The 26004-nt window shown below is 35.8% G+C and overlaps 1 protein-coding gene across 3 annotated transcripts in view; it reads right to left on the reverse strand.

Moving 5' to 3' along the window:
- The window catches only part of FRS2 (fibroblast growth factor receptor substrate 2), a 104959-nt gene that overhangs the window by 20221 nt on the left and 58734 nt on the right, over positions 1 to 26004 (reverse strand). The window contains exon 1 of one of the 3 annotated variants that reach the window (XM_032493786.1): positions 3571 to 3654. The exons of the other annotated variants lie outside the window; for them this stretch is intronic. The gene's annotated coding sequence lies outside the window, so the exon portion shown is untranslated. Of the gene's footprint in view, positions 1 to 3570; positions 3655 to 26004 lie in introns of those variants that run through there. 3 annotated transcript variants of the gene reach the window in all.

The raw sequence follows: 26004 nt of genomic DNA on the forward strand, positions 1-26004 counted from the left end.
TGGGGATGTCTTAATTGTTCCCTCACTTCTGAAGGACAGTTTTGCCAGGTAATAGGATTCCTAGTGGACAGACTGTTTTCTTTTAGCACTTTAAATGTATCAGCACACTGTCACCTGGCCTCCAAAGTTCCTGATGAGCTATGTGCTAATAATCTTACAGAGCACCCCTTGTACATGATGATGAGCTCTCCTCTTGCTGCTCTCAGGATTCCTCGCCTTTGTCTTCTGGAAGGCTGACTATAATGTCTCTTGTTCTAAGTCTCTTTGACTTAATCTTACTTGGAGCGTGACGAGCTCTTTGGATGTTTATTTATGTTCATGTCGTTCATCAAATTTGGGAAGTTTTCAGTCATTATTTCCTCAAATATTCTCTCTGCCCCCAACTCTCTTCTCTTTCTAGGACTCCTGCAATATGTATGTTGGTCTGTTTAACAGTGTCCCACAGGTTCCACAGGTTCTGCTTGCTTTTTTCCACTGTTTTATTTCTCGGAGCTGGTAAGTTTGCCAATTCTCTGTTCTGCCTGCTTACATCTGCCTTTGAATTTATGTACTAAAATTTTCATTTTATTTACTGTACTTTCCAGCTTCAGAATTTCTACTTGGTTTCTTTTTATGTTTTCTCTTTATTGATGTTTCTTTTGTTCTTGGCTTTTCCACATTGTCCTTTAGTTCTTTGAGCATCTTTAGGACAGTTGTTTTTAAAGTCTTTGTCTAATATTATTTTTTTCTGTGAATGAGCCATATTTTCCTATCTTTTTGTATGCCTTGTGGTTTCGTTGTTGTTGTTGTTGTTGAAAACTAGACATCTGAACCTAATAAATGTGGTAATTCTGGAAATAATATTCTCTTCCTTCTCCAGGGTTTGCTGGGGTTTTTTTTGTTTTTTAAATTTTTGACTGTTAAAGGCTGCCTCTGCCAAGGGTCAGACTGAGGTGTAAACTCAAGTTCTTCTCAGATCTTTTCTGAGCCTCTCTCTGGGCATGTGTTGTCACTTTCTAATTCTCCTTGTATATGCAGTTGTTTTTGAATGTCCTAGTCTTTAATTTCTGGCTCCCAAAGGGGGAAAAAGAGAAGAATGAATGGGGGGGGGGAAGGCTGCCAGTCTTTTAAATCTCCTGGAAGTGACTTCAACAGGTGGAGGAGGGGCTTGCAACAATGCAGGTACATACAATAACAACAGTTGTCCACCTCTTTGTCTGCATCTCTGTGACCAGAAGCAGGAATCTGTGATCCCAGTATAAATTCTTGGCACTTGGAGGAGAGGGTCCTCATTTACCCTATCTCCCAAAAGCTGTGTGCAAGCCCCACAGGGCTGGGAGTAGGGCATGGCCGCAATTCACATCTGAGTTTTCTCCTGGAAGCTGCAAGTCTCAGTAACTCCAGAGTTCCAAAACAGTTACATCAGATTCTGCCAATGCAACTATCATGTAGGTGGGGAGACAGATTCCTGATGCTTCCTATTCTATCCTCCCAGAATCCTCTCCAGGCCTTTTGGGGGGGGGGGGGGATCAATATATATGAACAATATAGTTTCACTGATTTAATTACTCCGAGTATTCGTGGTATCAAAGTATTATGAAATTTTTGCTTGCTTTTTACTGTTTTACAGTGCAAATATACAGTGTATCAGTTGTATCAGGAATTAAAAGACTTTATGTGCTTCATTAAAAAGTATATTATCTGTAAGAAAATACATTCTGAGTTCCAAACAACTGAATGAATACAACCCAATGGACTGAGGATGTCTCGCCTTTGACTTTGGAGCATGAATACCTTGGGTACTCTCCATGACTTTTTAATCCTCTTTGATTTCTTCTGACTAGTGGAAGGTTTAGAACCAAAAGGTGATTGGGAGGTAGTGAGAGGGAAGAGGTACTTAGAACCACTACATAGAGCTATAATCTTGTTGTAACATGGATGTTTTTCTATAAAACAGGTATTTATATCATCATCAACTATGAGTCTATACTCAAGAAGGATAGTGATTTTACCAGGAAAATTATCAAAAAAGCTAAAAATTACACTAAATCCTGTCTACTAACACTCCATTTTGTAAAACAGCAAACTGATTTTAAAGCCCCTACTGTGCACCAAACATTGATTCACTTGGATAATCTCAATCCATGCAACAACCCTATGAGGTAGTATTATCATTATTTCCATGTGCCAAATGAGGAAATTAAGGCTTGAAGGGTTTAAGTAGCTTTCCCTAGGTTAACAGCTGATAAGAGGAAGCCGGAATTAAATCCAGATCTGACTCCAAAGCCCAAGTTCTTATCAATTAATACACATAAAAAGCTTAAAATAGTGCTTAGCATATAGTAAGCATGTAGGAAATGTTAGCTATCGAAATTGTAACAACAATTTATTATAAAACTTGTATGTTTTTAGTCGGGAGGGTACAGCTCAAGTGGCAGAGCACATGTTTAGCATGCATGAGGTCCTGGGTTCAATCCCCAGTAACTCCTCCAAAAATAAATAAATAAACCTAATTACCTCTCTCCCCACCCCAATTAAAAAAAAAAAAAAAAACTTGTAAGTCTTTGGCAGTTGGTCAAAATTTCTTTGCCTAAATTTTCTCACTTAAAAGATTAGGATACCTATTTCACACAGTTATTGTGAAAACCAAATAAATTCTGGCCATAAAGACATTAAGAAAGATACATAGTATTTAAAAAGACAGGCGTTATTATATAACCAGTACAGGTAAAATCCTGTCTTTTATATTATAGAGTCTTTCCCACTGTAAGCACAAAAGCCTAGAATTTAAGCCCCATCCTCTTAACAAGAGTTGCATTAATAAATTTAGTAAAGCTGTCCTAAATTATTCCAACACGATCCCTGCAGAATGACAAGCAAAGAGAACACTGAGCTCTATTCACGAGTGTGATTATAAACCTGGGGCTCAGGAAGGTATATTTGCTCTTTCAGCTCACTAGCACAGAGGGCGAGTTTGGCTTCCGCTACAGTAGTTCTGTTCAAACACAGCCAGGACAGAATATCTATAGTTAGAAGCATAGCAATATAACTGTACTTTAGGCATAACTAACTGCCATATTTAATTATATTAAGACAATCAAGAGAGTAGCATTCAAAAGCCTTGTTCTCTGTGTCACTGGTCTGGTTGATTATTTTTAAACTATTGGATAAATCTTTTTTTTTTTAATTGAAATGCCTTAATTTTCTGTTTATTCTTAACACTGCTGAAGATTTTTTTACTATTTATATTGCTCTAAGGAAGTTAAAAAAAAAAAAAAGCTAAAGGGGGAGATTCTCAGTACATTCTGCTAGTCATCTAAACAAGAACCATTCTGTGACAAGTAAGGATACACAGTTCCCTTGGTTAGCTGAAAATTTTAAATATACATGTACACACTAAACCAAAAAAGTACCCCAGTATTCTGAAGCATCTATCCATGAATATGGTTGTACCTATATATCCCTAAATAGATTTTCTTACTTTAAGTTTTTCACTTTACTAAGGGCAATGTTGGTGAACCACTTTGCAATTCACAACCCTCCATCCACTCCTCCTTTTTAACTCTCAAAAAAATCAATTACATTACTTACAAATCACTTCAATATCTCGTATTTTATTTTCTGGAAACTCTTTATGTCTAATCTAGATTCCTTGTATTGCAATTTAAACCAGATTCCTCTCATTTTTGTTTTCTCTGTAAGAGACAAGTACAACCAGGATGATCAAGAAATATTAAGTGCATGCTTATGTATAAACTGTCACCAATTCATTTTCTTATGAATAAATTTAAAATATTAATAAAGTAACATTTCTTTATTTCAGACATAGCTATTTAAATTAAGCTAATAAAGGTTACTTGGTAGATAAAAATGATTTGTAAACAGCTATCCAGTATTAAGGAAGGAAAAAAAATGAGTTCATTCATTTCTCCATCTACACATTAAAGCATTCAACAAGTATTTTCTAAGTTCCAACTCTTTTAGTCAGACACTGACTTAAAAGTTAAAGAAACAAGGATGACATATACCATCCCTGATTCCAAGGAGTTTACTGTTTAGTGAGGAAGATAAACAAGAAAAGAAATACAAGGCAGAGTTACAGACCCATGCACCAGTGCAATCAGAACATTTAACTCAGAGCAAAAGGAAAGACAGAAGTGACAAGGGAGCCTTCCTAGAAGAGGTGAGTCAGTCCTGAAAGACAGATGGGAATTTGCTAATCCAGATCAAGAAGAGTGCATACTAAAGCACAGAGGCCTAAAAGAACATGCATGGCTTGCTTCAGAAGAGAAGTTCCTTATAGTTGAAATGTAGCATATGCATAGGAAAATAACAGGAGAGAGGCAGGAAGGTAGGCTCATGGATTTTATAAAGGGCCAGTTTGCACTGCTGAGTTCACATTTTCCCCTACGATCTTAAAGACACCATTAATGTTCTACCAAAATATCTTCCTATAGAAGCAGACAATCTAGAATATACACAAGGAGAATGTCTAATTCCTAAGAATAAAATTAATGGTGTTCTACTAGGATGCCTGAAGTCTAACAGTAAGTCAAAGTATCTATCTATAAACAGTCTCCCTACAGTATCTGGATATGTAGCGAGTGTCACTGTAGGATGATGACCTAAACCTTAGACTTCCCCCTCCTTCCACCTCTAGAAAATGTTACTCACTTTAACCGTATATTTCATACTGAATTTGACAAACTCACTTTGAATCATGCATTCTGGTTTTTAGGAACAGAAATCCAAGAATCTGTATGTATATCTTCAGCTACCATTTATCTTTCTATCAATCAACAATTGTGTATGTGTGTTTAGCAAGTGCTGAGAAAATGGTAGTAAAATGGCTTATATATAGAACACAATCTTTACCTTTAATAACAGTCATAATTCAATCCTGGAATCATCTACAATCTTGGAACATACTTACACCCAGAAACACTGGTGATGAAATTTACACAATTAAATCTGGGTACCCATAATCTCTGCCCTAAGATATAAAAACACACCTACAGATGTGCAAACCCAGCAGATGAGTCACTCTGCCTTGGTTAATTCTAATGTAATCAGTACCAATGGCAACAATCCCAGCACCTTCAATCACAGGAAAAAATACCAGCCTTGGGAACTCCCAGAGAAAGTCTTAGTTTAAGTGCCCTATGTTGCAATATTAAAATATGTACAAGGAAATCAAATACTGTCCTCCAGCAACATCAAGGGGTGAACAATCTATCTGACAGATCACGAAGCTCTCTTCACTAAAAATTCACAGATTGCACCACAGAATGAGGACACTGCGGTTGTAAGATAGCAGTAAAAAAGTACGGCCATTCTCCAGAAAGCATCCATCATTAACTCTGAAAATTGGAATGAATATGCATATTTGATATTATGGAGATAGTGCATTCAGTCTTCTGTAAGCATTATACATCAGAATTCCATGTTTGTATTGTTCAACTCAGTTATTATTTCTACATAAATTCTTGCAATTTGTCAAATTAACCAGTGACTGCTTAAAATTCACAGTAAACCTCCAGTTTATAAATTTACTAACAGACACTAGTCCCTGGGCAGGGAATGAACTCTAGCATAATAACTATCTAACTTATGAGGTTTTACTACACTGACCAACAATAAAAGGTAAAATCCAAATATGAATTTTACAGTGTTTTCCCTTAGTATGATACCCCTACTAGTTCTTAAAAAGCATTTGGCTTTATGGCTTCCTTCTTTAAAATAACAAAACACTAAATGTAAGCCTTTCAAACTTCAATTTCATGTTAAATAAATATACAAATTATTCAGTGTCAACCTAACTTACAGACATCAACAAAACACTACAAGACATACAAGAAAATCTCTAAGCATCTTCTCTTTTATATAATACGCTTAACCTAGAACTAAATAAGTGCTAATGAAGAATAACAGAAAAGTAAACAAAAAGTAATTTTCGAAACAGAATACACAGGTGTATAAGAGGAAATACATAAATCTGTATTACTAAACTCAGATGGCTATCATACTAGTTACTAGACTTATTATAAGCTTAATATTGACTATTTGTATCTAAAGCATGTACATACCATACAATCTGGTCAAAATACACTAAGCCAAATGCTACACAACTCTTAAAAAACCCTCAAAAAAAACTGCTTCATGAATAGGTCACTATGACTTTCTGCATTAGTCTCAAGTCTAAAATGCTCTTAAACATATCCTCTAAGGAAAATAAACTCGATAATTTATTTTCCACTTTTAAGCAATACATTCAGAATTACTGTTACAATCTAGTAGTAAACTCACCTAACTCAAGCACCTCACTAATAAAAATATTTGACTTTGTTTTCTAACACTCCCCACACTCACAAAATGCAAGGAAAAACAAAAGTTAACCAGAAATATTTACGTCAGAGTACATCTAGCTATCCATTTGATGAACTGTTACGGGGCCATTAATAAGCATTGTTTAAAGAATATATAATGACAAAGGAAAATGTTCATGGTATAAAAAGTTACGCAGAAAAAAGACAAAGCTGTTCTTTTAAAATGCAGTATGGTATTCTGGATTGGATCCTGGAACAGAAAAGGACATGAGTGAAAAAACTGGGGAAATCCAAATACAGGCTGTAGTTTAGTTAATAGTATTGTACCAGTGTTAATTTCTTAAGTTTTGACAAGTGTACTGTAGCTATTAAAGATTAACATTAGGGAAAGCTGACTGAAGGATGTATGAGAATCTCTGTACTGTCTCTGCAACTTTTCTGTGATTCTAAAATGGTTCCGGAAAAAAAAAGTTTTATTTAAAAAATTACTTTGCATGGCCAGTACCAAGTTTGAGAAGATTCTCATTTAAAAAAATAACTTTTTTACTTATTTTTCTCTCTCCCATTCCCTAAACAAAATACATAAACCCAGAAAAAAAAAAGACTAGACTAAAACACATTAAAGTGTTAACACTAGTATTAGGATGAAAAGTATTTTTCTCTTTATATTTCCTATAGAATGTGAATTGCTTTTATAATTAACAATAAATTATTAACTAAAGAATGTATAAATCAATACTTTATTAAAGGCTTCTTTAGAAAGAAAAGCTGTAAGTGCCTAAGCAGAGACCAAAAGCCGACGACAGACAAAACAGGTTAGGGCAGAGTGTGAATGAAGAACACAGTGGCCAAGGGAAACTGCCAGGAGAATTTAAGTAGGCAAAACCTAATTAGTAAAGGCTGGAAACCTGCCCGTACACAGAACTTAACATCTACTCTTAGGCTAACGGTGCTTGCAGCCAGCAAAGTTATGCTCAGAATTCACATGTCTTAGGGGAATGTCCCCAAAGGCCCCCTAATGCTAAGAATTTATGGAGATACATAACCTGGGTTTATCCCAAACAAAAATAATGCAGTTGGACGCACGCAACTGCTCAGTGAGAGCTTCTAGAAACACTTCAGGACCACAATGTGTTCTCTACATTTTTCTCCTTTTTCTTTCCTCTCTAACACCTTCCTACAACCTATGCCCAGTCTTTAGCCCTAAGACCTAAAAACAGCACTCTGGTGCCACTTAGCAATATGGGCAGAGACCACCGCAAGAGCTGAATCAAAGCCTATTTCAGATGCCTGACAGGTGAGTATGAAAAGTTTTTCTGATACTTTCAGGGCAAAGTATGTTCTGGCAACTTCATTAAGCCACAAGAGGGGAAAATTTATCAACAGCAAATGTTCCCCCAATTAAAATAAAATATAACTGTCCCTTAAAGAAAGTGCCAGTGGAATCGGACAGACTGCATTTTGATGAAGAATCTCTTCTAAGCGGTAATCGGGGGTGATCTGTGCTTGTCAAGCTGTCTGTTCCTCCTGAAATAGTGTTATATGGCCAGTTTTGTGTTTTGTGCTGTTTTTTAAAAATAAATTTTAATTCTTACTTTGTTTATGGTCACCTTCATTCTCAGCTGATGGTCAGCAGGTCCTAGAACTGTCACTTAAACATGTATGTGCATATTTTTAAAGTTTATTCTTCTGAATCCTCGTGGACTCTGCTGTAATCAGATACCCGTATCTATTAAGAAGAGGTGCAAAATAAGGCCTTCTACTCAGAGACAATGGAATACTTTGTTAAAGTACACGGTCTTTACTTCATGAGCTTCTTAACAGCAATTTTAAGCATCAGAATACTCTTCTGCCTATTTTTCAGTTCTTGGTCATGTTCAAGAAAGTAGAGGCTACCAGAACAGTGATCCTTAGGAAGAGAGATCGCAATATTGTTCCTGTTATTACTTTTAATATCAATGAAGATATATACTGTTTTCATCGAAGTTGAGACATAACTGATTTTAAGACTGATATTTTGTATCCCACCAAGAAACAGAAGGTGCCAGTTAAACTATGACATGCCACTGTTAGATACACCTAAATTTCAGTGAATAAAATTGGAAAACGTCCCTTAGAATCAATAAAATATAGTATACAGTCTATGCAGACTATTAACTCATTACAAATAACACTAATGAAAGGATGTTTAAAATATCTTTTCTTTGCTCCTTCCCTAGAAGACAGTTACAATAAAGTAATAGCATTTCAGAGTGTCCAAGACTCAATGTTCTTTTGAGACAAATAACAATTATTTGTCTGGAGAACAATCTTGTAGTGCAGATTGCTGGGAACTATTTTCTTCATTCTTCAAATGGAAAATGAAGTGAACAAAATTAAAATTTTACTGGAAGCCAAATTAAGAATTTTTAGCTTCCCTGCCTACCACTTTAATAAAGACAACATGTACTCTTTCCCTAAAGGTTTCATGGTTTGTTTTGCTTCAAATTTATCTTGATCTTAAATTCAGGATATCAATCATCCATGGTGAAAGAAATTCTAAAGAGTTATATTCGAAAGTACAGCTAGGGTCACTGGGGCCATTCCCTCTAAGCACAACTTATGATAAAATATAATTTTAAAGCAATGCTGAGAATACCTCCTTTCTTTCCCTAAGACAAATGTGGAAAAAACTAATCTCTACAGAAAACAGCCAGAATTTCTAAGATGTTGTACTCTGTCCCACTTTCAAAACGTTTCTTCACCAATACTAACTAAAAGCTATCTAACTTAAATCCTCTTTAAAAAACAAAATCCCAACCCCTCCCAAAATTATGAACTTGATTAGTTCAACAGTTAGCTACAAAGACTATTAGTCTCATAAAATACTCTTGCCAGAGCCTTAAAATTTTTAACTCTCCACATGCAAATTCCAAATTTGAATTCTCTGAAGCTATTAACCCTGTTACATAGAAGGTAGAATGTGGCTAAGGCGAGATTTTAATTCTCATAAATTGATAAGCTACAACAGCTCTGCTATCTAAATATATTTTGAAATATTACATTAGAATCTAAAGTAACAGGTTTCATTTTCAGCATTCTAAATTCCTCCAGTAAAAGGCGGTATCAATCTGATAATGCCAGCAAGGCAGCATGATACAGTGAAAACATCATGAGCTTTAGAACTAGAAAGATCTGAGTTCTTAATGTCTCTGAATCTTACCTATCATAGGTAAGTTAAATACATGACCACCATTGCCTACCTCATATGACTGTTTCAGGTTCGGAGGCTGTTGTAGTAATAAGGGGTCCTGAATTACAGTAGTGAACAATGAAGATGGAAAAAGAAGGATGAATTAGAACAATACTTAGAAGTTAGCATCAATCAGTGATAACTGATTAGATAGGAGTCAAGGAACACATCTGCATTTTCTATTTAGGTGACAGTACACTCATAATAGAGTTAGAAGACACTGGAAGGACACACGGTTTAGGGAAGCTGATAAGCTCAGTTTTGAACATACTGGGATGTCTGTCAGATATCCAAGTGGAAATGCTCAACAGACTAACAGAAATTCTAGGAGTCATCCGCTTACGGATAAAAGGCACGGGACAAGATGAGATTGCCCAGTGAGAAGTAAGACCCACAGAAACTCGAAAACATCAACATCTAAGGAAACTGGGGAGGAAGAGAAGCGCATGAAGGAGACTGGACAGGCATCATCCAAGAAGTAGGAAGAAAATCACCAAGAATATGGAGCCTAGCGAAGAGAATGATTCAAGGTGAAACAGGACACAAAGGCTAATCAGTAAGGTAAGACTGCAGGAACCATGGCAAGTTAGTTTGGAGAAAATAATATTTAGCAGTAAGGAAGGGTAAGTATGAAGAGATAATCAGCTGTCAAAATTTCTGTCTCTTTTATGGAATAATGGACTTGACTTGGACCAAAGCATAGACATCTATAGGAATACAATACTTTCCCATCTATCTAATTGAGAATTGATTCCCCTTTAAATGTGGAGTTCCCAATCACTACCAATGTTCAGTAGATTCCACTACTGGTTAAGAAGCTGGATGAGGTGACCTAAGTTTCTTTCCAACTGAAGTAAATTTCAAGAACTAAATTAAATCTGAAATATGATGTATAAAAAGAACAAAGGGAAAGACATAAGAAAAGAGTTTTTAAATACTTAGAAATAGAATAATGATTCTATAAAGTTTTAAAAACCATATTCAATTAATTCTACACAAAAACACACAGAAAACATAAAGGCATTTTTTAAAACCCTGTGAATCCGAAGTAAAACATTTAATATGATATAAAAACTTTAAAGTCTTCACCGAATTTTATGATTGATTTTTAGCTGTAATATTTGTTTACTGTCATCAAAACCTACCTGAGTTTTTTGTAACTTTCTACTACTAAAAAATTATGTTCTTTGTTTTAAAATGCAGGCACATCAGCTCATTGTTTATTTGTTTTTTTATGGCAGAATTTAAGTTATCTGCAGTGCTAGATATTTTCCATTTGACCCTCCAGAGCCATCCTGCAGTGGCAACCCCGCTTCCGCTTACAATGCACTGTTGTTCTCCAAATGACTCACTACCAACTGGTATGCTATATATTAACTTACTTTTTGATTCCCTGTCTCTCTACCCCACTACCACCACAAAAGTAAATCCTATAGGGTTAAAGACTTTGTCTTCACTGCTATATCCCCAGTGCCTAGAGAGTGCCATACACATATTAAATGCTCAACAAATTTTAGCTGAATGATTAAGTACCCTATTCAGTAATGTTTCAGATTAGCAATATACTTACCAATAACTTTGCCCCTGAATTTCTACAATATTAAAACATATCAATAAAACTACAGCCAAATAATCTTGTATTTTTGCAAATTAATACACTGCTAATAGTTTTGTTTTTCTTTCCAGTTTTATTACAATATAATTGACATATAGCGTGTGTAAGTTTAGGGTATACAGCATAATGATTCAACTTACATACGTCATAAAATGATTACCACAGGATATTTAATGAACATCTACATTTGATAAGAACACAAAATAAAAGAAAAAAATTTTCCTTGTGATGACAACTCTTAGGATTTACTAACTCTCTTAACAACTTTCATATATAACAGTCAGCAGTATTAATTACACTTACCATCGTGTACACTACACCCCTAGTACATTTTTGTCTTATAACTGGAAGTTTGTACATTTTAGCTTCCTTCATCCTTTAAAATGGAGCTCAAAATTACCACTTAGGTTTGCCTAAACACTGACAGCTATTTCAGGGAAAATGCTTTGAAATTTTGCATACAGTACCACAAAATTTATCTTACAAGCAGTGCTAGCATGTGGCTGTCAAAGTGGGCGAGTATACTCACACAACTCACACTTCCTCTTAAGTGACATCAGATGTCCTCCTTTTCATACTGCATAGATTCAAAGCCTGTCACCTGGATTGTAGGTTTCACAGCAGATGTGATGCCTGAATAATCCACCTGAGCAAGTCAACTGTCCAAATGTCATTATCCAAGTTGTAACACTTCCTCCTTGAAGTTCCTGCAGCCTTGGGATGGGCCTACATGAAGGAGAATATTCTAGGACTGAGACTACTGTTTATGTTGGGTTTCTGATCCTAAACCACTCCCTAAGCTATTAATCTGACTTTTTTAATTGGAGGTACTAGGGATTGAACCCAGGACCTTGTGCGTGCACTCTACCACTGAGCTATTACCCTCCCTGACCCAAGCTATTAATTTTTAACCTTAAAAGCCGCCTAATACTAACTAGTATTTTCTTTGAGTATCACCTGAACCACCTGCCATATACAATTCCAAAACTAACATCTTTGGTCTAATTTTTTGGTATTTCTATGATTTAGTGACATGGCAGTTAACTTCAGCTAAAAGAGGAATGAGGTTACATAAGTGGAAGGCACAAGTTTGGAACATCAGAGACTACTGAAGTAATGGTTTAGCTATTAACAATGTCAGTTTCTTCAAATATTTTCTCTATACTAATTCACTCAAAAAAGTCTGTTTAAAATTTCAAAGAATAAAAGAGCTCATCTTTTTTTCTCTTCATCTATTAATAGGCCAAAAGTAAAGCTAAAAACAAAAAGCAAGGCTTTAAGTTCCTCTTGTTGATAAGGCTGAAACTGTTTAGGGCTGGGTTTGCTACCGTGCACATTTTCACTTTAATTAAAATCTACAAAATAATGTGTTTATTTTGTCAAAACCAAGTATGACTGCAAGTAAGGGAAAATATTCAGAACATATCACCCCTCCCTGCTGCCAGCCAAGAAAATATCTGGGTTGGAGGCAATAAATGCTGTTTCCTTCATGTGCAGCCCCAGTGACACTTGCTTTAGTAATAAAAAGAGAACCAAACCATCACTCAAGTGTCAAAGACAAGACTGTTCTGAAAATTGACAAATGACTTATTTGAAAACAACGTCTGTCTTTAAATGATAAAAATGTAATAAGACTCTATTAAAGAAAGAATTTGGGAGTCGCAAATTACACTTTCAAAGGTATAGTCAATATTGTTTTTACAAGAATGTTGGTGGACTTTGAAGATTAAAAACTTTTAATGATAGTAAAGGACTTAGATTATATTTAACACACCTTATTTATTTATGTGTTTTGCAGCTAGCAGCAAATGCAGCGTAATAAATGCTGGGCCTGTTTGCAAGAACCAGTTATGTAACACCCTCAAGCAAATCACTTTTTTACTAGTTTTTAAAACTTGTGTTGCTCCAGGAGTAATATGTATTTAAGAGTGGAATATGAGCAAAAATCTGGTAAAAGTTGTGAAGTACATGTTTTCTGGGTTTAAAAAAAAATACTTGAGGGACTCAGTACTTTTTTTTTTTTTAATAAACTTTATTATTTAGGGCAATTTCAGAGAAAACCTTAGGAGACAGTACAGAGTTGCTATACACCCCACACCCAGTGTTGCCTATTATTAACATTTTCTATTAGTATGGTACTTTTGTTACAAGTAATAAATATAATTTTATTAAGCGAAGTCCATACTTTAATCAAATTTCCTTAGTTTTACATAATGACCTTTTTTTGTTGCAGGATCCTATCCAGGATACCACATTATATTTAACCATCATATTTCCTTAAGCTCCTCTTGGCTATACAGTTGCTCAGGTTTTCTTTGTTTTTGATGACCCTGACAGTCTTGGGTAAAACTGGTCAAGTATTTTGTTGAACGTCTCTTTAATGGGATTTGTCTAGTGTTGTTCATTTTTAAAAAATTCGATTTATTAAAAAAAAATAGAGTTCATCCATTTCTCCCACCCTCCAACCCTTGCTTCTGACAACCACTACTCTGTAAGCTAGGTTTTTCTGTTTTTTTCTGTTTTTTTGCTTTTAGATTCCACATGTAAGAAATATCATATGGTACGTATCTTTCGTTGACTTATTTTACTTAGCATAATGCCCTCAGGTCGATTCATGTTACAAAGGAGATTTTCTTCTTTTAATGGCTGACTAATATTCCATTGTATATAAGCACTTCTTTATTCATCAATCAATGGACACTTAAGTCTGTTTCCAGATCTTGGCTATTGTAAATAATGCTGCCATGAACATGGAGGGGCGTTGCATCTATCTTTTTTAGTTGAGTTGTTTTTATTTTCTTCATATAAGTACCCAGAAATAAAACTGCTGGATCATTTGGTAGTTCTACTTTTAATTTTTTGAGGAACCTCCATACTGTTCTCTATAGTGATTACAACAATTTACATTCCCACCAACCCTGCATGGGGTTTCTCTTTCCTGCACATCCTCACCAACATTTATTATTTCTAGTCTTACTGATAACAGTCATTCTAACAGGTGTGAGGTGATTTCTTACTGTGGTTTTGATTTGCATTTCCCTGATGACTAATGACATAGAGAGTGTTTTCCTGTACCTGTTGGTCATCTGTATAGCTCCTTGGGAAAAATGTCTACGCAGGTTTTCTGCTCGTTTTTTAATCATATTGTTTTTGGTTACTGAACTAAATGAGTTCTTTATATATTTTGGATATTAACTCCATATCAGATATATGATTTGCAAACATTTTCTCCCACTCAGTAAGTTGCCTTTTCATTTTGTTGATGGTTTCCTTTGCTGTGAAGAGGTTTTTAGTTTGATATAGTTCCACTTATTTTTTGCCTTTGTTGCTTTTCCTTTCAGAGTCAGATTCAAAAAATGATCTCCAAGATCTATGCCAAGGAGCTTACCATCTATGTTTTCTTCTAGGAGTTCTAATGCTTTCAGGTCTTACGCTCAAATCTTTAATCCATTTTGAGCTAATTTTTGTGTAGGAATTTCAGATAGTTATTCAGTTTCCTTCTTTTGCATGTGGCTGCCCAATTTTCCCAACACCATTTATTGAAGAGACTGTCCTTTTCCCACTGTATGTTCTTGGCTCCTTTGTTGTAAAATAATTGACTACATGTGTGGGTTTATTTCTGGGCTCTCTATTCAACTCCACTGATTTGTCTGTTTTTATGACAATACCGCCCTGTTTTCACTATTATAGCTTTGTAATACAACTTGAGACAAGGGAACATGATACCTCTAGTTTTGTTCTTTCTCAAGACTGCTTTGGCTATTTTGGGGTCTTTTATGTTTCCATACAAATCTTAGTTTGTTCTATTACTGTGAAAAATGCCACTGGAATTTTGATAGGGATTGTACTGAAGATGTATATTGCTTTGGGTGGTATGAACATTTTAGCAATATTAATTCTTCCAATCTTTGAGCACTAAATATCATCCCATTTGGTCTCCTTCATTAATATCTTGTATTTTCAATATAAAGATCTTTCACCTCCTTGTTTAAATTTATTCCTAGGTATTTTATTCTTTTTGATGCAACTGTAAATAGAATGGTTTTATCTCTTTCTGATAGTTCATTACCAGTGTATAGAAACACTACAGATTTTTGTGTATTGATTTTGTATCCTGTAACTTTACTGAATTTTATTTTTGTTGTTTTATTAATAGTTTGAAGGAGTTTTAAGAGTTTTCTATATATAATATCATGTCATCTGTGAATAGTGAGTTTTACTTCTTCTTTTCCTATTTGGATGCCTTTTATTTCCTTTTCTTGCCTAATTGCTCTGGTAAGGACTTCTACTACTATGTTGAGTAAAAATGGCAAGAATGGACATCCTGTCTTGTTCCTGAGCTCAGAGGAAAAGCTCTGAACTTTTCACAACTGAGTATGATGTTAGCTGTGAGCCTGCCCCATATGGCCTTTATTGTATTGAGGTATGTTCCCACTATACTTACTTTCAGAGTTTTTATCATAAGAGGATGTTAAATTTTGTCAAATGCTTTTCCTGTATCTATTGAGATGATCATATGGTTTTTATCCTTCATTTTGTTAATGTGGTATATCACACTAATTTGTGGATGTCAAGCCATCCTTGCATCCCTGAGCTAAATCCCATTTGATCATGGTTTATATATCGATGAATTTTGTTTCCTAATATTCTGTTGGGGATTTACACATCTATTTTCATTAGGGATATTGGCTTGTAATTTTCTTTTCTTGTGGCATCCTTGTCTGGTTTTCGTATTAAGGTAATGCTTGCCTCATACAATACGTTTGAAGAGTTACTTCTTTTATTTTTATAAGAGTTTGCGAGTGACTGGTATTAATTCTTCTTTGAATGTTTGGTAGAATTCACCAGTGGAACTGTCTGATCCTCAGCTTTTGTTTGTTGGGAGGTTTTTGACTACTGACTTAACCTCCTTACTCCTAATCAGTCTGGTCAGATTTTCTATGTCATCATGATTCAGTCTTGGCACCTTGTATGTTTCTAGGGATTTATCCATTTCTTCTAAATAATCCAATTTGTTAGTGATAATTATTCATAGTTTCTTATGATCCTTTGTATTTGTATTTCTGTGTTACCAGTTGTAACATCTCCTCTTTCATTTCTGATTTTATTCTTTTGAGTCCTCTCTTTTTTTCTCAGTGAGTCTAACTATAGGTTTGTGAATTTTGTTTATCTTTTCAAAGAGCCAGCTCTTGGTTTCACTGATCTTTCCTATTGTCTTTTTAGTCTCTCATTCATTTGCCTCTGCTCTAACCTTTTTTATCTTCTACCTTTTAACTTTGGGTTTCATTTGGTCTTCTTTTTCTAGTTCCTTGAGGTGTAAAGTAAGGTTGTTTTCAGACTTCTCTTGTTTCTTGAGATAGGCGTTTATCACTATGAACTTCCCCTCTTGGAACTGCTTTTACTACATCTCATTAATGTTGGTATGTTACCGTTCCGTTTTCATTTGTTTCAAGGTACTTTTGACTTCTCTTTTGATTTCTTCTTTGACCCACTTGTTGTTCAGTAGCATGTTGTTTAACTCCCACATATTTGTGAGTTTTCTGTTTTCTTAGAGTAATTAATTTCTAGTTTCATACCACTGTGGTCAAACAAGATGCATAATATTTCAATCCCTTTAAATTTATTAAGACTTGGCTATGACCTAACATATGATCTATCTTGGAAGATGTTCCATGTGCATTTGAGAAAAATGTGTATTCTGCTTTCCACTGAGACTTCTTCTTTCATAAGTGTTTTTGCTACAAATTAGCACCCTTCTTCTCAACTTAAAGAAGTCCTTTAACATTTCCTGTAAGGCTTGTTGTAATGGTGTCTTGTAATGCTGATGAATTCCTTTAGCTTTTGCTTGTCTGGAAAATGGTATCTCTCCTTCACTTCTGAATGATAACTATGCTGAGTACAACACTATTGGTTGGGAGATTTTTTTTTTCCCTTTCAGCACTTTGAATATATCATGCCCGTCTCTTCTAGCCTGTATAGTTTATACTGAAAAATCTGCTGACAGTCTTATGGGGATTCCATTGTATACCGTAAGTTGATTTCCTCTTGCTGCTTTTAAGATTCTCTCTTTAACTTTTTGACATTTTAATTATAATGTATCTTGGTGCCTGTTGCTTTGGGCTCCTCTTTTTTAGAATTCTTTGGGCTTCCTGGACCTGGATGTCCATCTCCTTCCCCAGAAATTTACAGCCATTGTTTCTTCAAATAAGATTTCTGCCCCTTTCTCTCTCTGTTCTTCTGTGAGTCCTGTGATATGAATATTAGTCCATCTGATGTCTCATAAATCCCTTAAGCTACCTTCACTTTTTTCTCATTCTTTTTTCTTTTTGCTGCTCTGATTGGATGAGTTCCACTGCTCTGTCTTTGAACTGACTGATCCTTTCTTATGCATCATCTAATCTACTGTTGAACCCCTCTAATGTATTTTTCTGTTCAGTTATTGTTTTCTTCAGCTCTGTGACTTCTATTTGGTACTTTCTTATGTTTTCTATCTCTTTAAACTCCTCATTGTGTTCATCCGTTCTTCTCCCCACTTCAGTGAGCATCTTTATGATCACTACTTTGAACAATTTATGAGTAACAAATTACTCATCTTCATTAAGGTTTTTTTCCCTTAGGTTTTACCTTATTCTCTCACTTGGAACATATGCCTATGTTTCATTTTGTTTGACTCTCTGGGTGTTGGTTTCTATACAGTAGATGAAACAAACACCTCTCCCAGTCTTGAAGGAGTGGCCCTGTGCGGAAGATGAAACTTGTTGTCCAACTGTGCCTCAGTTCTTGGTTGCCCCTCAATTTTTGTGCTTCCCCAAGCAGCCTATCATATCTTTATCAGCTCCCAGTAGTTGATGATGTACCAAAACCTGTTAGTGTCCCAAAAGGGGAGGATCTCAGCATCTAGATCCAGGCGGACTTGAAGTCAGAAATTGAGCTATCAGCTATTGAAAGTATTTATACATATAGAATCCTGTGGGACTGCAAGCATAAGCCCTGTTGGCCACCAGAGCCAGGCGATCTGGAGGCAACCCCTGGCTACAGTTGCAGAAACCCTGGCTCCAGGCAAGGGTACATGCTCTTTAAGCAGCGATGCCAGTGAGCTGGAGCAAGGCAGAGGACGAGCACAAAGATGGCATGCATATAACGTTTCTTGAGAGCAGCTCCACACACCACTAAATGTGTGCCAAACCTGAAGCCTGCCACTCAGGCTGAAGCTGCAGGACAAAAGGCTTCCTTCATAGAAAGCCTGGGATGATGGTGGGTGGCGGGGGGAAAGGGGTACCTCAATCCACTGTCTGTGCAGGGCCCGGGGGGTGGTAGCCTGCCAAGAACCATCTTTCCTAATACCACAGTCCCACGGGACCCAGAAATGCAAGCTTCCCTGCCCACCCCACCGCCCCCAGCTACCAGAACCAGGTGATCAAAGCATGTCTTCTGGGCAGCAGCTATAGAAACCAGGGCGCCAGACATGCAAAGCTTCTCTCCAAGAGACACTAGTGCTCTGGAGTGTGGCAGGGGATGAACTCAAAGGTAATCTCCACCCTCCAAGGTCTCTGGAAAGGATTACAGTCAGTCTCAAGATGCATGTTTAATTAGAAGCCCACCCGCAGCCCATAGTCACGATGATCAGCTAAACAGGTCTCCTTCACAGAAAGACTGAGCTCCTGGGTCTGCTGCCTCTTGCTATATCTTGGTAGCTGTTTCAGAACTGTTTCTCCATTAGCTAGACTCCTTAAAGACTCATGAACTCACCCCACAGGCCACCCAGAGCCACATGATGTAGAGGTGTCCCCTGACAGCAGTCACAATTTGAGTAACAGACAGGGGTCTGAGTGACACTGATTCATACAGTCTTGTGGGACTAGGAACACAAGTTCCGCTGGCCTCTAGAGCCAGGTGATCAAGAGGCAGCCCCTGGGCACCAGCGCATGAAACGTCCCTCTGGGAGATACTGGTGTCCTGGAGCACAGCAAAGGGAGAGCATGAAGAGCACCCACCAGTCTCTGTCCCCAGGGAGTATTTCAACAGGCTCCGAGATGTGTGCATTAAATTGGATGCCTGCCTCTCAGGCCAATGCTTTAACATAAGCAAGCATGGGTGCATGTTAGCTCCCTCTGAGCTGGGCTCTGCAGTGGGGGAGTCTGAGTGCACAAGCTCTTTGAGAGCAATTTCTCAGATCACTAGTCGTACAGGTCCTGGGACATGAAGCCCTGTTGGTTTTCAAAGTTAAGATGTTTTGGGGGCTCATCTCTCAAGTGTATTATGTCTTAAAAGCTGGGATGTCTGATGTGGGGTTTGAAACCTTCACTCCAAGAAGCCAGGTTTTGGGTTCCTTCCCAGTTGTGGAACATCATTCTGCGGGTGGGATTTATGGCAAGACCCTGACAGTTTGGGGCAATATTGCTCAAGTTATTTTGTAGAATGTCTCTCTATTGGGATTTGTCTGATGTTTTTCTCATGATTAGATGAGGATTATTGGGTTTTGGGGAGGAAGACCAGAGATAAAGTGCCATTTTCATCACATAATATCCCTGGAAGTATACTACCAATATAACTCATCACTGTTATTAGGGTCGAGAATCCTAACCTAAAGTTTCCCTTTTATGTTTCAGATAAAATGCAGTCATGGCTGGTGTGCCCTCAGACATCTGTTCTAACAGTCTACTAACAAATTGCTTGTAACAATCAATTCGTAAGAGAAAGGCTTATGATGTTGCCCTGGCCCCACAACTTACTACTAATCATTTGCATTAAAGAGGAAATGAAAGGAAAAATTGTTCTTTTACCATTATTCAGAATACCTGGAGATAATTACCTTTTCCCTTACCCTGGTGCTACCTGGGCAGGACTCCCAACCTAAGGGAAACACTACTTCCACTGGCACAGTTATTATGCAAATCGAGTAGAAACCATCTTATCCAAATCAAAACAGACCTAAGGTTAGTTGTAGTTGGTTCAATCAGGATATCAAATATACATATTATTTTATATTATTATGTGATAACAATATATATTCTATAACATTAAAATATTATATATACACACACACTTTGAACATTTTCTTTTAGCTGGAACATATAGAAGGGAATGAACTCAAAGCCAATGACTATTTTTTTAAATTGAAGTACAGTTGATTCACAATGTTGTGTTAGTTTCCAGTGTACAGCGTAATAATTGAGTTACACAAATATAGCCAAGGACCTTTTTTTTTTCAATGGGGGCCTGCTGATTGGAATTCTGTGCCATATTTCTTACATAAACCTTATCTAAAGTTTATGTTCATTTGAAATGGATCAAGAATTTTCATTTCTGGCAACATGGTAGATTAGATGCCCAGACTGGCTTTACTGCCTAAATCTAAAATGCTGTATAAATTTTTTTAAACTGTTTTTAAACTTCTTAATTTGGCACAAACATACAGACACTATGGAAGGTGGCTCTTGACTCTAAGGGTACCTCATAACACTCCTTTGAAAACTACAGAATGCTAGAGACAGGCTACATATTCTGAGATTCCCAAAACGGAGAATGAAATCACATACCTTGCATATAACTGAAAATCCAAAAGGCTACACCTGCAAAGTATAGCTGAATAAGCTGAAACCTATCTAGCAGAAGGTGAAAAGCCAATCCAAAGAATGGGAGAAAATATTTGGAAATTATGTATCTGAAAGGAGTCTAGACTATATAAAGAAATCTTACAACTCAACTATAAAAAGACAAAAAAAAAAAAAACAATTGTTAAATGGACAAAAGACATAAATAGACATTTCTCCAAAGACATACAAATGGTCAAAAAACTGAAAAGATGCTCAACATCACTAATCATTAGGAAAATGCAAATCAAAACTACAAAGTGATTCCACTTCATATCCTCTAAAATGGCTATAATAAAAAAAAAAACAAAAACCAGACAAGAGCAAGTGTTGGCAAGGATGTGGAGAAACTGGAACCTTTATACACTACTTGTGGGACTGTGAAATAGTATAACTGCTTTGGAAAACAGGTAGAGCCTAAAAAAGTTAAATACAGCATTACCATGTGATCCAGCAATTCCACCCCTATGTACATACTCAAGAAAACTGAGAACATATGTGCACACAGAAACTTGTACATGGAGGTTCACAGCAGCATTATTCATTAATAGCCCCCAAAATGGAAACAACACAAATGTGCACCAACTGACTAATGTATAAGCAAAATGTGGTATTCCCACGCAATGGGATTATATTTCACCATAAAAGAAATGAAGTGCTAACACTAGCTACAACATGAATGGAATCTGAAAACATCATACTAACTGAAAGATGCCAGGCAAAAAGACCACATGTTATATGACTCATTTATAGGAAAGACCCAGAATAGGAAAATCTATAGACAGAATGCAGATTACTGGTTGTCAGGGGATGACAGAAGAGAGTATGAACAGTGGCTGCTAATGGGTATAGGGTTTCCAAAATGAGATAATGAAGTTGTTATGGAAATACAGTGGTGATAGTTATAAAACTTTGTGAATATTCTTAAAAAAAAACACTGGATTTTATACTTTAAAGGGGTGAATTTTATGGTATGTGAATTATGTATCAATTTTTAAGACTAATCAATTGACCATTTAACAGAAATAGACACTGAATAGATGAATAATCATTAAAAAAAACTAAACAGCAAGCAGTAGTTTAAAATTTTTCCACTAAAAAAGCATCAAGCCCCAATTTTTTACAGGTTAAGCCCTACTAAATAGTCAAGGAACAACAAATAATTAAAATCTTAAAATAAATTCTTCTAGAGAATAGTTAAAAAAAAAAAAAAAAAAGGGAAACACTTTCTAAATCATACCAAAATCCAACTAGGACAAAAGATGCCAAGACTATTCAACAGGGGAAGAGACAGTCTTTTCAATAAATAGTGCTAGGAAAACTGGACATCCACATGCAAAAGAACAAACCTGGACCCCTACCTTACACCATATACAAAAATTAACTCAAAATGGATTAAGACCAAAACATAAGACCTAAAACTATAAAATTCTTAGAAAAAAACATAGAAAAAAAAGCTTCATGACACTGGATTTGGCAGTGATTTCCTGGACACAACACCAAAGCCGTAGGCAACAAAAGGAAAAACAGATAAATTGTACTACTTCAAAATTAAAAACTGTGCACCAAAGGAAACAACAGGGTGAAAAGACACCAGCTTATGGAATGGGAGAAAATCTTTGCAAATAGTATATCTGATAAGGGATATATATCTAATATCCAGAATACACAAAGAATTCCCACAACTTAGAATATAACAGCAACAAAAAACCAAATAACTCAACTAAAAAATGGGCAAAGGACTTGAATAGACATTTCTCCAAAGAAATATAAATGGCCAACAAGCACATGAAAAGATATTTGACATCACCAGTCTTTAGGGAAATGAAAATCAAAACTATAATGAGCTATTACCTCACGTCAATTAGGATGGTTACTACCAAAAAAGCCAGAAAATAAGTGTTGGCAAGGATGTGGAGAAACTTGGGACCCTTGTGCATTGCTGCCAGAAGGTAAATGGTATAGCTGCTGTAAAAAACAGGAGGGTAGTTCCACGAAAACTTAAAAACAGAATTACCATATGATCCAGTGATCTGGGTACATACCAAAAAGAACCGAAAGCAGGGTCTCAGAAAGATATTTGTACATCCATGTTCATAGCAGCAGTATTTACAATAGCCAAAAGGTAGAAGCAACGTAACTTTCCGATGACAGAAGAATGGATAACAAAATGTTTATACATATAGTAGAATATTATTCAGCCTTAAAAAGGAAATTTCGACACATGCTACAACACGGATGAACTTTTAGGGCACTATACTAAGTGAAATAAACCAGGCACAAAAAGATAAGTACTGTATAATTTCACTTTAAGAGGTAACTAGAGCAGTCAAACTCATAAAAACGTAAAGTCAAATAGTGGTTGGCTATGGAGAGGGGGAAATGTGGAAGAGCTGTTTAATGGGTAGAGTTTCAGTTTTGCAAGAAGAAAAAGTTCTGGAGATTGGTTGCACAACAAAATGAAAATACTTAACATTACTGAATTGTACACTTTAAAATGGTTAAGAAAGTAAATTTTATGTTGGGTGTATTCTACTACAATTTTAAAAGTTTTTTAACTCATTGAGAAAGAGATTTTTAAAAAAGCCCCACCAGGACAATATGAAAAAAGAAACTTATAGACTAATCTCATTCATGAACACAGATGTAAAAAAAAAAAAAAATTGTACACAAGGTATAAGCAAACCAAATCCAGTAATTTATAAAAAAAAAAAAAAAAAAGATACTCCATCATGACTAAACTGGATTTATCCCAGGAGTGCTTAGTTAGCCTAATCTGAAAATCAAGGTAACCGACCACATTAACAGATAGAGAAAAAATTCTGATCATCTCCAGAGTTAAAGAAAAGGCTTTCAATACAGCATAACTATTCACGATTTAAAACAAAACATAACTCTTAACAATGTAAGAACAGAACAAAACTTCCTTAACTTGATAAAGACCATCTCAAAAAAAAAAATAAAGAAAAAACCTACAAGTGTCATTTTAAATGGTGACACTTGAAAGCAGTTCCTTTGAGATCAGAAACAAGACAAGAAACAAAACTGAGTATCTGCAGATATCTAAGAAAGTAGAATAATAATTCAGAGGTAAACAAATAGACCAAAGATACAGAAGAAAGAGTACAGAAATGAAAACACCCATATATGAAAATTTGTAACACAGAGAATTTTGGAAGGAATGAAGGACTATTTCAATTAACAGTGCTGGAATAACCAATTATCCATATAGAAAGAATTAATTCATAACCCATACCTTAACAAAAATCAATTATTGGAAGATTTAAGAATTAAATGTGAAAGGCATAATCATAAAGCTTTTAGTTGACAAAGCGGGGAAGAATATATGACTTCTGGATAGAAAAAGATTAAGATAAACTATAAAGGAAAAAAACCCTACATACTTATATTAAAGTTAAGGGCTGTTACGAAGCATATATGTAAACCAATTATATTCTGCTGCATTTTGGGGGAAACAGTACAGGTTACAGAGAATGTCATTAAAAGTTATCAAGGTAGACATAAGAAATGTCAGTGAACCAACTGAACTCAAAAATCAAATATTTTAATCTTTTAATTTCTCTCCATATTTTACAAATAATTCAGTTAAATAGCAACCATGTCAAAAAAAACAGTAGACTATCTGAAAAAAAATGCTAATGTAATATAGGAATGCCAATGCTCCAACTATTTCACATCTTAAATATATTACACATTTATGCCTTCACTTAGGATTAACATATTATCGTAGGGACGTGGAAACAAGGATTTAAAAAAAAAAAAAAACCTTTTAGTTCAGTAAGTGTCCATATCAGTATTTGTGTTTGCATGTCATTGCAAGTGTTAGTAATGATGCTCATGGTAAAATTGAAATAGTGTTTCAGGTAAGTGAGGTGTTCCTTTGACCTTTCCCACTGCTCCTTGATTCATTTTTTTTATCAAATTCCGGAACCTATCTTTGGATGCTTCAGGGGAAGGAACACTTAATGTACTAAGATCTCCCTTAGAGAAGGAATAAGAACTTTAAAAAGAAAAGGAAAAAATAGAGCAAACAGACAGCATATTCTTAGGACTTTCAAGTAATTCTGTAATTAAAAGTGCCAAAGAAATAAGCACAATTACAAAGAATACATCATTCACTTGGAGAACTAGTAACACTGTACATATGACTGAAACCGATCATGTATCGTAAGATACATTTTTCTCAACTGTATAAAAATGTCTGTCCATCAAACAAAATTAATTCATTACCATTTCATCCACCATTAAAACACCCTCCCCTTTACCCAAAACACATACATACATACAAGGTAAATGCTTTCGATCTAAACTGTAAGCCTCTGGCTCACATGAAAACAAAACGATTTTAACCAACAAGCTCCAGCACTCAGACCTGTACTTTCTACACGCTGCCCACACAGCACTTTGTGAGCATGTGATTAAGAGGAATGCTGCACAATCACACCACATTCCTTCCCTCAGCTCACACATCAAGAACTTGCCCTCTCAGCTGCATTCTTCTCCAAACAGCCATGGTCACCTTAGCAACCCTAGGCTCCTAATATGGACAGCTGGTCCATTTAAAGTCAGCCCTTCTTGGCAGGGAAAATGCTTGTTCTTCAAATTGGGGGAGAGAGGAGAGGTTTTCCTTTCAATACACATTACAGAGGTTGATTTAACTTGATCAGCACTTTTGTTCTGTGGCAGCAATTTGTGTCGAGTTTCAACCTATTCGGTGTTTTGTTTTTGGAGGTTTTTTCTTTTTAATCTAAAAGCAAATGGCTTAAAAGTAAAATAAAATCAAGGCAGCTCATATAGAATTCTAAGGAAGAGTGGAAGATGAAACACGAGGTATCTGAAATAACTGTATTCTTTTATAAAAGGCTAAAGCTATCCATATTTTTGAAAGTTAAAATTTACTTAAATTGAACTGTAACATTTGAAGCCTTAAAATACAGTAAGAAATCTGAGTCAGAAGACCTGTCATAGCCTATTTTTGAACAACAAAAACAATGCCAAAGTTCAAAATGCTATAACTCCAATCTACTCAATAGACTATGAGTTGATCTGTATCCCTTTATCCCACCTACATGTGAAATCTTTCCACAGGCTCAAATGTAAACCAGGTAATGAAACCAAATGGTCAGTATATCCGAGGACTCTCCAGACCTAGAATGACCTAGGATTGCACTGGATTACTCAAAACCAATCTTGATCTGTGCTAAAGCCAGGCCTGAACCAAAGTAGTCTCTCAGGATA

Source organism: Camelus ferus, chromosome 12 (genome assembly GCF_009834535.1).
Source record: "Camelus ferus isolate YT-003-E chromosome 12, BCGSAC_Cfer_1.0, whole genome shotgun sequence".
Lineage (NCBI taxonomy): Eukaryota > Metazoa > Chordata > Mammalia > Artiodactyla > Camelidae > Camelus > Camelus ferus.